We start from the raw sequence: 15,162 nt of genomic DNA on the forward strand, positions 1-15,162 counted from the left end.
GATCACCAAAGTCTGAAGTATATCTTCACCCAGCCGGATTTGAATCTCAGGCAAAGACGGTGGGTTGAGTTGATCTCGGATTACGACTTAGGAATAACTTACACCCCGGGGAAGGCCAATGTTATGGCCGATGCACTAAGTCGTAAATCTTATTGTAACAATTTGATGCTACAACAAGGTCAACCACATCTCCATGAGGACTTTCGGAAGTTGAATCTTCATATTGTTCCTCAAGGATTCCTTTCTACCCTGGTGGCGAAGCCCACTCTTAAGGATCAAATTATAGCTGGCCAAAAGCGTGACAAGGGTATATCACGGATCAAGGAGAATATTTTTAGCGGAAACGCTAAAGAATTTTCCATGAATGATCAAGGTGTTGTGTTCTTCCAGAATTGTTTAGTGGTTCCTAAGAACCCACATCTAAGGCAGTTAATTCTTAAGGAGGCTCATGATTCTCCTCTCACCATTCATCCTGGTAGTACTAAGATGTATCAGGACCTACGGCAGAGGTTCTGGTGGACTAGAATGAAGAGAGAAATTGTTGAGTTCGTTGCTAACTGCGACGTTTGTCACCGAGTTAAGGCAGAACATCAAAGGCCTGCTGGCACCCTTCAACCTCTAGCTATTCCTGAATGGAAATGGGATAAAGTTAGCATGGATTTTATTACCGGATTTCCCAAGACCAAGAAAGGAAATAATGCTATCTTTGTGGTCATTGACCGTCTTTCCAAAGTGGCTCATTTTCTTCCTGTTCGTGAGAGTATAACAGCTAGCCAGCTAGCAGAGTTATATATCTCTCGAATAGTGTCTCTTCATGGTGTTCCCCTGGAAATTAACTCGGACCGTGGAAGTATCTTTACTTCTCGCTTCTGGGAAAGTTTTCAGAATGCCATGGGGACTCACTTATCTTTTAGCACTACTTTCCATCCTCAATCAAGTGGTCAAGTAGAAAGAGTGAATCAAATCCTAGAAGATATGCTCCGAGCTTGTGTTATTTCGTTCGGTATGAATTGGGAGAAGTGCCTTCCATTCACCGAATTCGCTTATAACAATAGTTATCAATCAAGCTTGGGCAAAGCCCCTTTTGAAGTTCTCTATGGACGAAGACGTCGAACCCCTCTTAATTGGTCAGAAACCGGAGAGAGGCAACTCTTTGGACCGGATATGATCCAGGATGCAGAAGAGCAGGTTCGCATTATTCGTGAAAAGTTGAAAACAGCCCAGTCTCGTCAAAAGAGCCAATATGATCGTCATCATAAGGCTGTAACCTTTGAAGTTGACGAGAAGGCTTACCTTCGGGTTACACCTTTGAAGGGTACCCATCGTTTCGGTATCAAGGGAAAATTGGCTCCTCGTTACATTGGTCCTTTTCGCATTCTTGCCAAACGAGGAGAAGTTGCCTACCAGTTGGAACTTCCTCCGCATCTTTCCAAGGTTCATGATGTTTTCCACGTCCCGCAACTCGGGCGTTGCTTTTCGGATCCTATCCGTGAAGTGGACCACGAAACGCTTGATCTCCAAGATAACCTTTCTTACCGAGAATACCCCGTGTGTATTCTTGATCAAGCTGAGCGTACCAATCGACGTCGAAACCTCAAGTTTCTTAAAGTTCAATGGTCAAATCATTCTGAAAAGGAGGCAACTTGGGAAAGAGAGGATCGTCTCCGACTTGAATATCCGGCGTTATTCCCGACGACTTCTAAATCTCGGGACGAGATTCTTTTGAGTGGGGGTGAGTTGTCACATCCCTAACCCTTAAGCAAGATAGCATTGTGCTCATGTATTCTTTGCATTTGCATCTAAGAAGTTTCAACAAAAGCAACAAAGTGGCAAAGGAAAAACCCAAAACCCTAGCCACCATTTCAATTAAAGGAAATCTCAAACTAGTTCAAAATCAATGAACCCAAAATGGCCTCAAGAAATGTTCAAACTTTCTGATAAATCATGAAAGTAAATGAGCATTGGAGAAAACTATTTTGTTGACACCTTAAGCTTTTTGAATAAATGAAAAAGGCTACTGGTTTCAAATTTTAAATTTGAAATCAAAAACTATAAATTTCCAAAAATGTTGATAAGCTTGGAAATGGTTGGGGATATTATAACAAATATTTCAGGAGGGCTAAAATAGTTTTTACTTTTTGTTTTGGAGCTGAATTAATTAGCAAAACAATAATTAGCAAAACAGAAAAACAAAAACAGAAAAAAATGGAAAAACCTTACCTGTCGCCTAAGCCTGGCCCGGCCCATCCCTGGCTCGTCCCCTCCCTCGCGCCAGTAGGCAGCAGGAGGTGGCCGCCGCCCCCTCCGGCGCGACCACGCACCTGCGTGCCTGCCTGGCCGCCGCCTCGCGCTGGCGACGACGGGGATAAGCTCCCCAGAGCCTCCCCTATCCATTCCCCGCCTCGGTTCTCTTTCTCCTCCCGGATCTCCTCCTCCTCCTTGCTGCCGCCATTAGAGCCGAGCTCGAGCTCGAGCTGCCCGTGCCCCTGGCCATAGGATTCCCTCCCAGAGCACACCATTAGCTCCGCCTCGTCGCCCTGGTCATCTCTGCAGAAGCCGAAGCTTCCTCGAGCTCTGCATCGCCCCCAACGCCATCATCTTCCACCTCCGGCCGCCGGACCTCTCCCGTCGATTCGCTCCCTCCGGCGCATCCCCGAGCCCCTCTTCAGCGCCATCAGAACCGCCGTGAGCTCGTCGTTGTTTTCCCTCTTGCCCCACGCTCTCCCGTTCATCGTATCCTAGATCCCCACCAAGGCCGAGAGCTTCTCGCCGCCGGCCATGTCGCTGCCGTCGCTGTGATGACCGATCCACGCGCCCGAGCTAGGATTCGAGCTCCTGGAGCCTCCAGGAGCGTGTCGAGCCCTCCAGCTGCCCTCCCCGTGCCCTAGAACCGCCCCTCATAGAAGGCCGAGCTTCGGCCGCCGCTCCGGCTCGTCGCCGACGCCTCTTCCGGCGACCCTAGCCTCCCAGATGGTCCTGCCAGATCGGCCACTTCGCGAGCATGCTGTAGCTGCAAACCGCGTGCGTTTTGGTGCTGTGCAGCGCCGTGTAGGTCGCCTCCGGCGAGCCCTCCGCCACGGGCCTGGTCGCCGGCGACCACCCTCCGGTGGGGGTCGACGTGGCAAGCTAACCCAGCAGCTTAGTGACCTAATCACTCGCTGACAAGTGGGCCCAAGGCCAAGTCAAACCTCAGTTAGGGCTGGTCAGCGCGGGATTAGTCCCAGAGAGGCTAACCAGTGGGGCCCCCCTTTCAGGTTTGACCTGAACAGGTCGGCTGACCTGCTGACGTCAGTCTGATGCAATAATTAGAATTTCCAGTATAAAACTAATTCTAGGAAATTGCTAAAACTTGTAAAAATCATAGAAATTAATCTGTAACTCCAATGAAAATAATTTATATATGAAAAAGTATCAGAAAAATTCAAGGATTCTGATTATGCTATTTTCAACTATGTTTGAAAAAGTTACAGAACCCTAAAATGTGGAATAAGGAATAATTCAATTCTCATAATTACTTTTTAAATGGAATTTGGAAAAATATTCAAATTTCATTATGATTGCAATGATCACCACTGTCCTAATTACAAATCAGCATCATAACATGACATTTCATGCATGTTAACATCAAGTTGATCTGAGCATCAGGTCGAATCAATTAAACCGGTATCCGAGAATACCCCGTTTGAATTGCTATCCGAATGTGATTCAAATCAACTCTAAACCTAATACATGTTGAAGATAATAACTTATCACCTTGCATTCTCATGCCATGCTCATGCATCATTTTGAGTGCATATGATTATTATTGAATGTTGCCATTCATTTCGGTAGGCTCCGCACCCCCGGATTCCACCGAATATCCGTCTGACGGATATCGTTCCTCCTCTGAGCAACAAGGCAAGCTACCCTTTTGATCATCCCGATAAATCCCATATTCTCGCTCCTGCATGTATTTATTGCATTTAAGATCAAATGCTTCAACTGCTTTTGCCACGATAGTTGAACCCACTTCCTTTGCATGACTTAACCTTGTCACAGTAAATAGCCGAACCTTGCAACCTAGCATACCTGGTAGTTGCTTGAACTATGATGTGCCTTATCCTGCTATGCATGCTATGCTTAGAGTTGTGTATGGTCTGTCATCTGGGAGATGAAAAGAAATGTGGAATGTGTTCGGTGAGCAAAGGTTGTGTCTTGAACTTGATTTGGTAAAGGTACGGTGAAAGGTTGTGTAGGAGTACATGGCGGGTTGTTTCATTGGAACCGTCCTTAGGAACTGAGTTCCGTGTATGTATTCCAAGACTAGATACTACCACATGCTGGGCCCTGAAATATGACCCCGCTTGGCCTATTAATCGCGTAGTACCCGGTCCAGGAGTTGCAAGTAGTTTCTGGTGTTTATAGTAATGCTGGAGGCCGTGCATGGTGCTGACCTGAGAGGTGGGCCGTGATGCGGTAGGCAGTGGCACGGTGTACCAAGTGGCACCCGGATGGTGGGCTTGGGAACCCTGCGCACATCGTTTGAGGCCGTGGCGGAAACCTCGGCCGGACTTCCGTACGGGTTACTCTCAGATAGGCGATAAACCTGGACTAGGTACTAGTGTGGTTAACGGTCGTGGCCGACTCCCTCGCTGGGCTTCCGCTTGAAGGTTGCCGAGGTGCATGACGTGCACATAGCGATAAGTGGCGAGAGCGTGTGTGACGAAGTACACCCCTGCAGGCTTATGATCTATTCGAATAGCCGCGTCCGCGGATATGGACTACTTGGAGACATATGTTGTTCCTAGATAACTTCAATGGCAACTCATAAAATTGCCAAGATAAGCGGGAGTGTCGTGGACGGCATTTCCGTACGGAGACGGAATGATTCCACGATAGTGTATTGTTGTGGTGTTAGTGGACTCGTGTGCGAGAAATCAAGTTGTCAAAACTAATTTCAAAATGCAAGTTTTCTAGCCACGAGTCAAATGCTGGCTTCCCGCATGAAACCCCACAATACCTTTTGATACCTTGCATGAGTAGTTAGTTCTCCTAAAGTCTTGCCGAGTACCTTCGTACTCATGTTTGCTTAATAAATGTTGCAGAGGTTGCTAATGACCCTAATGGTGGGTTTTTCGTAGACATCGACGACGACGAGTAGCTGGTGTCCCAGCTATGATCTGGCCCTACGTCGGCTCTGTAGTATAGTCAGGCCATGTGCCTTCTAGTTGCATTGCCTGTTCCCACATAGTTTATAACTCTTCCGCTGGCTTGTATTGTATGACTGTTATTATGGTTCGAGAGACCTTAATGTGTAATATTATGTGTGTGGCTCTTCCGAGCCTCTTAAATAAAGCTTGTATGTTTATGGTTATGTTGTGATGCCATCGATGTATCTATACATATTGGTATGCCATGCGTACGTGTGTCATGCTTGATATGTATGGGGTTCGATTACCTAGTCGTGATCTTTAGTAGCACTCCTTACAAGGAAATGCCCCTTTGTGATCCAACGAGCCTTGGTAGTTCGCTACTGCTCCGGACGCATTAGTTGACCGGCATGTGTCCTTTTTAGGTGTTGTGTCTGTCCCCTTTGGGCAAATGTCACGCGATGTAATGGAGTCCTTGTAGCTTGCTACGAGTCATCTACATTCGCTGATGACCGACACCTGCTTTGTTGGGTCATGTATGCCTGTCCTTGTGCGGTACTGCCACTTTGGTTTATGACTAGACATGTCGATCCGGGTTCTTTGACATTGGATTGCTAGCGACACTATCGCATACGTGAGTCAAAAGACGCAAACGGTCCCGGCTAAGGTAAGGCTGCAGCCGTGGAGTTAACCGTACGTGAGACCACAAAGGGATGCGATGTGTTACAGGCTGGATTCCTATGGCTTATGATCAGGGTCCCGACACAATCTCTCAGAAGGTGATCGATCCAGAAATCATACCAAGGCTAAGGAGTGATGTGGTGCAATGTCTTGTCAGTTTCGAGTTGGTGTTCCCACCATCCTTCTTCAATATCATGACGCACGTCCTAGTTCTTCTAGTTGACGAGATTGTCATTTTGGGCCCCGTATTTCTACACAATATGTACCCCTTTGAGAGGTTCATGGGAGTCCTAAAGAAATATGTCCGTAACCGCGCTAGGCCAGAAGGAAGCATCTCCATGGGCCATCAAACAGAGGATGTCATTGGGTTTTGTGTTGACTTCATTCCTGACCTTAAGAAGATAGGTCTCCCTAAATCGCGGTATGAGGGGAGACTGACTGGAAAAGGCACGCTTGGAGGGGAGACAATAATATGCAGGGATGGATATTCTTGGTCTGAAGCACACTGCACAGTTCTACAGAACTCTACCTTGGTGACCCCTTATGTCGATGAACAGAAGAACAGTCTGCGCTCGAAACACCCGGAGCACTGCGACGACTGGATTACATGTGAACACATCAGGACTTTCAGCAGTTGGTTGGAAACACGTCTCAGAGATGAAAACACTGTTTGTGATGAGCTGTACTCGTTGTCCAGGGGACCATCTTCGACTGTTACGATTTGGAAAGGATAAGAGATAAATGGGAATACATTTTACACGATCGCCCAAGATCAAAAGAGCACCAACCAAAACAGCGGTGCCCGCTTTGATGCAGTCACCGAGAGGGGAAAGGACACATATTATGGTTACATAGTGGACATATGGGAACTTGACTACGGAGTAGATTTTAAGGTCCCTTTGTTTAAGTGCAAATGGGTGAATCTATCAGGAGGCGGGGTACAGGTAGACCCATAGTACAGAATGACCACAGTGGATCTGAACAATCTTCGGTACACTGACGAACCGTTCGTCCTAGACAATGATGTGACACAGGTTATCTATGTGAAGGACATGTCTACCAAACCGAGAAAAAGAAAAAATAAGGAAGCGAATACATCATACGATGAGCCAAAGCGCCACATAGTTCTTTCAGGAAAAAGGGACATCGTGGGAGTGGAGGGCAAGACAGACATGTCCGAAGATTATGAAAAGTTTCATGAAATTCCTCCCTTCAAAGTCAAGGCTGACCCAAGCATCCTGATAAATGATGAAGATTATCCATGGTTACGGCGCAATAAGGAAAGGACACAAGCGAAGAAAAAGTGAAGACTTTCTCCACAACTATTATGATGATGCCATGCCAACTTTCAACCTTTTTGTAGTTCATTTGAAATGCATGTTGTAACAGACAGGTGAGCACTGCGCTTTTCCCTTCATCGTCTCTACACTCAGGGCTTATAAACCGCTATGAGTGCCTCTCGATTGGCGAGGTGGGACTAAAAAACAGCTGCAGAAATAATCAACTAAAAAACTCTTTTACCGGTTCATGCCACGAACCGGTACTAAAAGGTGCTCGTGGGGCCCAGCCTTAAAATCTGTACCAAATAAAATGCCTTTGTACTAAAATATATAGAATTTTGTTCAAAACATTAAAAGCAAACAGAATTATCATAGAAGAAAATAAATAATTACTTAGAATTTTGTTACAAACTTTAATAGCAAAAAAGAATTATCGTAAAAGAAAATAAATAAGTAATCAGAAACAAAAAAGAAAGCAAAAAAAACTGGGAAAAAAATTAAATAAAGGAATCAACTAAAAAGCTTTTATAAACCTCTAGTATTATTGAAACTAAAATTATATAGAATTTTGTTACAAACTTTAATAGCAAAAAGAATTATCATAAAAGAAAATAAATAAGTAATTAGAAACAATATAAAATAAAAAAATAAGTATTTTGTTGTAAGTAGAAACAAAACAAAATAAGCTAACTAGCACTTTGAATTTAAGTAGAAACAAAACAAAAATAATAGAAAAAAATAAATAAAAAAGATTCAAATTTAGAGAGAAATTCAACCTAAATTAAAAGTGCTAGTTAGCCTAACTAGGTCTTTGAATTTAAAGTGCTAGTTAACCTAACTAGTTGTTTGAATTTAGGCTGAATTTTGTCTCTAAATTCGTACCGCTCGACATTGCAGCCACGGCGGAGCTTATAAACAGGCTCGGCAGCCCTTCGCTTGGCGAGGTGGGACTAAACATCCAACCGCACCGCGGCTGTGGCAGGCACATGCCTTTAGTCCCGGTTGGTGGCTCCAACCGAGACCAAAGGCCCCTCTTTAGTCTCGGTTCGTGGCACCAACCGGGACCAAAGGCCTCTACTTCCCGCCCTTTGGGCTGCCGAAAAGAGGCCTTTGGTCCTAGTTGGTTCCACGAACCGGGACCAAAGGCCTCTGCTTCCTGCTCTTTAGGCTGCCGAAAAGAGGCCTTTAGTCCCGGTTGGTGTCACGAACCGGGACCAATGCTTCTGCTATATAAGCCAACACTTTGGAAATTCTCAGATTTGACGGCGCCGCGAGCTCATCCATGCCCGACGACGCCGCGAGCTCATCCACGGCGCCACCAGGCTGCCCCGTCGCCCGTTGCCCGTCGCCCTCCGCCCCCAAGCCCACGCCGTCGCCCATCGACGTCGCCCTCCGCCCCCCACCGTTGTAGCCGTCGCCCTCCGCCGCCCCCGAGCCATCGCCTGTCACCGTTGCCGTCGCCCTCCGCCTCCCGCCTCCCGCCGCCGTTGTCGTCGCCCTCGCCACCCACGTCGTCGCCCTGGCCGCCCCCAATGTGAGCCGCCGCCGCCATGGCTCTGTTTTTTTGACCTCATAAATAATACGAGTTTCTTGCGACCAAACTTTTATTGACCTCATAAATAATACGAGTTGACCTATCAAAACTTAAAATCACCAGTTTGTTGGAGTGCCACAGTTTGTACTTATATCTAATATGGCATATAGATTTCAGAGATATATCATGTATAAATGTTCAACACACTCACGAATTGAAGTTCATTTCCATACATGTCTAAATCTAATGAAGTGTTTGACTCGATACTACCTACTTCTGGATAAGTTGAATTAGATATGATTCACAAGGACGGGGTGCTATATATGAAAGCATAGCATGGATTATTTGTGTGGTACATTTTTTCAATTATTGACAATTCAATATGTCATATATATCTTGTCATGGTGAAATCCTAACTACAAATACTTAGGTTTAATTTATGTTACTTGAATCCTAACTGCATATATTGTCTTATGTTTGTTGATGTATTCTCTACATAGTAAAGACGTTTCCCGTTTCACTAAGAAAAGATGTTTCCTATTTGTACAATATAATAATTTAAATACTTTCACTCAAAAGAAACAATGACAAACATGATGGGCAAATAGCGACACGTGTATAGGCCAAACAAAAATTTATGCAATTTGCTAAAGGTGAATAAGAACAAATCTGTTTGTGCTGGTGGGTCCACCCCGAGGAATCCATAGTGGATAAGGAGGTGTCCTCTACCTGGCAAGATGGTTAATACATACCCAACACAAAGATGCTCACTCAAAAGGGAGCACTAGTGATTAGTTAAAACTTATGATGGTGGCCGGGAAAGTGCAAAAGGGAAGACCTTGAGATGCCAAAACATAAAAATGAATCCTTGGTTTGCACACATTACACAAACATGGTACATCCATGTGTTTTTTGATTGGTGGAAGGCATTAGGTCCAGCAGCACACATCAGCTGAGGATGATCATATGCTTATATGGAAAAAATTTAGGACGAATCGCCACATATGGAACAAGAGAGGAGGGCCCACTTTTTTTATTGATAATTGGATCACCAAGGAATCTGATTAAGAAAGAAGGATAGATCATGCACGTGTCGCGGGGATAATTGTCCAAGATGTTTGAGTAGTAACTTGGATTTGTTTTTAATTTTCTTTAAGAAGGAAAGAAGGAAAGATCATGCATGTGTTTCTTAATCGCCCCGGCCGCCCCCAATGTGAGCCGCCGCCGCCATGGCTCTGTTTTTTTTATTGTTTTTAATTTCTGATTTGTAACATTTGATTTCTATATACATATATAGTTGTAGAATGCTAATTTCATGCATGTATGTTTGCATTTTTCATATATGTATGTTCGCAGAGACCGGGGGTCTTAACCTCCTTTTCAAACAAAAATATACCCATATGACCAACGCCTGATGGGTAGTGTGAGTCGTTGCCTTCTTTGTGCGCGATATTTGGCACAAATATGGCCTCAAATCAAAAAAGGTTCAACAAGAAAGTTGTTTGTATCACCCATATATATATATTTGAAATTGGGCGCACCTCCATCCGAGATCATATGTGGACTGTGGTACCCAAAAATGAAATTGTTGTCTCAACCATACTTAAATCTGAGTTCAGTTAATTTTTAAAGAATGTTTAAAGGATTTGGAATACTTCCATTTTATGGGCAGTCCAGCAACATCATAAATAGATGTGAGGTCACGGTGCATTGAACAACACATAGCAAAATATTCAATCAACCACTTTTTACATTTATATACCTTTTTATCTCTCCCTTGTTTATATGCTTTCACGTTCTTCATTGTTCGTCATTCTTGCTATGAATAGATCATCAGCATGTGTTTGTTATCCGATATACCCAACCACTTTGTGTAGTGGCCAATAATTCATATGGTGTTTATAGATCGTTCAGTGAATATACTCTATCAACCATCCCTAGTTTTCTCATTCATGCATTTAATTACATGCAAAGGACGATTCAAACTATTATCCACTAGTGAACAACCCGTGCATTTGCACGGGCTAGTTTTAATGCATGGTTACTTAGCAATGGTCTCGTGAAAGTATATTGATTTTGGAAATAGTGGTTAGTCTTATACTTGTTAGATTTTTTTGTTATGTGTGTAGTTCCTTCAAAACAAATGTGAAAACCAAAGTGCTAATTTTTGTGGGTATCTTAAAACGGAAATCAAATGCTTTATAATTTTAACATTTAAATGAAATATAATAAATCATAGAATAGTTTCATTCAACTTATTGATTTTGTTATTTTTTTAGTTCATTTTACGATGCCTATCCCGCATCCTCGTCGTCGACTCGGCGGAGGACACCTTCTTGATCAGAGGGGCCATGTCCGGGACTGGGCTCCGCCCGCCTGGTATTGGGAGGTGCTACCTTCCGGGGGACGTAGGTTGGTGAGGAGGCAGCCCGTTGTTGACCCAATCCTTGTTTGGTGGCGATCGCGTGGGCCAGTGACGGTGCCGAGGCTTCCGGACACCGCACAGGTGGAACGTCACCGTGTGAGCGAGCAGGACGAGCACGTCCGTCGCTACATGGTTGCATTGGAGGGCAGGTTCGACAATACCTGGCAGGTTCTTCAAGGATCTCACTGGAGCTATGATCCAGTGATGATTCCTTCTCTTTGGGTGTCCACCGCCCGCGACGATACCCGTCGGGCGCTACGGTTCTAGGTGTATTAATGATGCTTTATGTATGATAGTATTCGAGGAGTATTAATTAGTGATAATATTCGACGATGTATGGACACAAGAGATCGATGATGTAGTCTTTCTTATAATTGAATGCATGCTAATTTGAATACTACTTTATTTTACGATTTTTTTTTGCTTATTGAATGTTCAAATTGGAAAAGTACTCCTACTTTGAATGCTAAAATTAGAGAGCACTATGCAGAAATCTATGAGCCCCCCTCCATCATCCGCGCAGTCGTCCCCGCCACCGACCCCCTTCCGACCTCGAGTCAGGGTCTATATTGTTTTATGCTATTTTACCTTAAATAGGGTATTTAATTAGGTCCTCCCTAATACTAATGATCATGTTGCTGTAAATGTTGTATGACAATGTTGTAAAGGGTAGTAATTGGTCTCTTCTGCTGCTTTTCAGAGATGGAGTTCTTCACGGTTATACTTGAGAAATCCTCCAGGCTGGTGCTGCCGCACAATTTTGTGAAGATGTTGGACGGCCATCGGCAACAGAACATGAAGTTGAGGCAGGACGGCAACGGGCTTCGCAAGCTGTGGGACGTGCAGGTGGTGTTCGACGTCGACTATGTGTCGGAGGCGCTACCAGGACGACGACGATGCCAGTACGCTCTGTCTATTCTTCCTCTCAATTAAGCTATCGCTCACACCCATTTTTTAAAAAACTTTTTTGCATTTGGCAAGGCAATAGGAGCAGGAGAAGCGAGTACTGTGACAGGTGCTATGTCTACGGCAGCAGCGACTCTGGCAGCAAAAGTAGCAGCGATTCTGGCGACAGCAAAAGTAGCAGCGACGATGGCCTCGCGATGGATGTCCCACAGCTGGGCGACAGGGCCATGCCAATTATGGTAGAGGAGTACATCCCACAACCTGGCCTGGGGCTTCGCCGCTCTAAGCGCATCAAGATGATGAAGGAGAAGGTGAAGAAGGAGGAGTGAATATCTTAAGAACCTGATGGCTTTAATCTTTATAGTATAAACCTTTTAAGTACGATAGTGTTGAACTGCTACTGCACTTTTAAGTATGATGGTGGTGTGCCTGATGAAATTTTGTGCATGCTCATGGATGCTCCTTGTTATTATGATGTATGATGATGCATGATTAGTAGGAGTTGTTATTATATATGATGATGTATGATGCGAGCATGAAGAGTTATTATATATCAGCGGGTGAAATCAACATAGCAGTAGCGTTGGTAAACCAAGCACGAAGATAAGAGAGGACACTTCTCTCTATTAGCTAGCTAATAACAACCTAAATTAACCCCCAAAACCCCTAAACCAGCCACTTTAAAAAAAACCTCAGCTGCAGCCAGTTTCTCACGCGTGGATGCCTTTTGGTCCCGGTTTATGTCACCAACTGGGACCAAAGGCCCCCCTGCCTGGGCTGCCCGCAACGGCCACGTGGATGCCCATTTGTCCCGGTTCGTGTAAGAACCGGGACTAAAGGGGGGCGGCATTAGTAACGACCTATTAGTCCCGGTTCAAGAACCGGGACTAATGGCCCTTACGAACCGGGACAAATGCCATGTTTTCTACTAGTGCAAGTATCAATCATTTGAAGATCTTCATCATGATTCCGGTAGAAACCGGGTGGAAGAGCTTTTTCTAGGAATTCCCGCTTACCTTTCAACTTAACGCTCATCTCCTTACTTTCATTAATAGAAACATGGATAGATTTAATAGTCTCATTAAATTCATGCTTAGGAGGAAAAGATTTACTTTTAAGAGTGTCTACATCAAGAGCAATTCTATCCATGTTTTTAGCCAAAGTAGCAACAACATGCAATTTTTCTTCTACCATAGTATTGAAAACTTTTTGAGAATTAATAAATTCTTTAATAGTATTTTCAAGATCAGATGATAATTTATTTTTATTGTTAGAAGTATTACCATAAGAAATGTCATAAGGATTGTCATAACTACTAGGAACTTTACCGGGATATGGCCTAACATTGAAATTACCGCTATAGGCATTCTTGTTGAAATTATTTCGTGAGATTAAATTCACATCAATGGAATTATAATATTGCTTAATCAAAGTAGACAAGGGATTATCATTAGGATCCACATGAGTATTTTTATTAGCAACCAAATTCATAAGAGCATCCACATTTTCACTCAAAATAGCGATTTCCTCGACATAATTTACCTTCTCACCAGTTGGAGCTCTCTAGGTATGCCATTGAGAATAATTGGTCATGATATTTTCTAGATGTTTTGTGGCATATCCCAAGGTCACATCCATTAAGATACCACGTGGAGCGGAATCTAAAGGATTTGTAGACACCAATTTATAGAAGTTTTGGGTTTTCTGTGAAGACGAACGGGTTATTGTAACACAATGTGGGTAAGTATTTCCCTCAATTATCTAACCAATAGGAATGCCAACCACAACCGTCTTCAGCGGCTGCACACAAAGAACAAACAACTTGCACAAAACACGGACAAGAGGGTTGTCAATCCTCTTGGACTCGTTATTTGCAATCAAGTGAGGTGCATAGATAATTGTAAATTACAAATTAAAATAAAAACAAGTAAATGACAGGAACGTATTGAAGGTTTTGTAAATATATGATGAATGGACCCTCGGTCCATAGTTTTCTCTAATGACATCTCTCATGAAAAACAACATACAGTGGGAAACAAGTTACTATTGGGCAATCGATTATCTACTAAAATAAAAATACGGGTCAAAAATAGTGGAATATGCTAGAAAATCCCATAATAATCAGAAACATCCAACCATTTATTTGCGAGATCCAAAACCACAACCATTAGATCTCGTAAGTTGATTATTAACATTAGAGACCAAATAAATTACCCACCAATACCATTACTAATAAGACATCTTCAATCAATGATGCAGTATTGCATCTAAGGATCATTGTAGGATTAATCAATCAATCCATGCGTCCAGATCATGGAGGTGTACACCAAATTTCTTTTTACGAGGTGCATGTGACATGAAGCACGTGCCCATGAAGCGTCTTTGCCGAGCAATGAGCGATCGATCCACGACTGTCCGTCCGCAAGCCGTTGCCATGTCCGCCTCCGTTTGAATCAATAAATTCAGGTGAGCAGACCACGGAGGTTTAAGTCGGGTTTCCTGGACGAGGTCCATGGTGACGTGGGACACCTGCCCATGAAGCTTCTCTGGCCAGCCATGAGCAATCGATCCAGCACAGGCACAATCAATCTCTCTTCTGCCTGTACGTGACCTCTGCTGTGCAATTTACACGGACCCTAGAATCCTAGATCTCTCCTGTGGAAATTACACAACGTATTGGTAAGATTAGATATGGCATGAATGCCCAATGATATCCTGAGTGCACGGAATAAACGAAGTAGTAATATTTTTTTTCGAAATGGGGGCAATGCCCCGGCCTCTGCATCGAGTGATGCATACAGTCATTTTATTGCAAAACGAAATAGTCTGGAGCAGTAAAAAAAGCGAGATAATTCAAGACACAAAAAAGAGTTACATGGCGCTCAGACCGCCGAAAAACCGACTATATCCCACGGATAGGCTAGACTAAAGTCCAATCCTATTAGCATGCCGCCATCCATATCGGTTGAAGATAACCTGAGCTGTCATCTCCCATCGGACATACCTAGTAACCAAAGGCTTCCTGGTTTCCACAGGAGTGAGTAAGGACCACGTGCGGATCAAGACGGTAGCCCTGAAGATGACCTGTAAAAAGTTAATGTGATGTAATCTGTTAAAAACTAGATCATTTCTGCAGTTTCATATCGCCCACAACATGGCACAGGTACCAATCCGAATTAGTTTGGCGTAAAGTACATTAACCCCGTT

This window comes from Hordeum vulgare, chromosome 4H (assembly GCF_904849725.1).
Source record: "Hordeum vulgare subsp. vulgare chromosome 4H, MorexV3_pseudomolecules_assembly, whole genome shotgun sequence".
NCBI lineage: Eukaryota > Viridiplantae > Streptophyta > Magnoliopsida > Poales > Poaceae > Hordeum > Hordeum vulgare.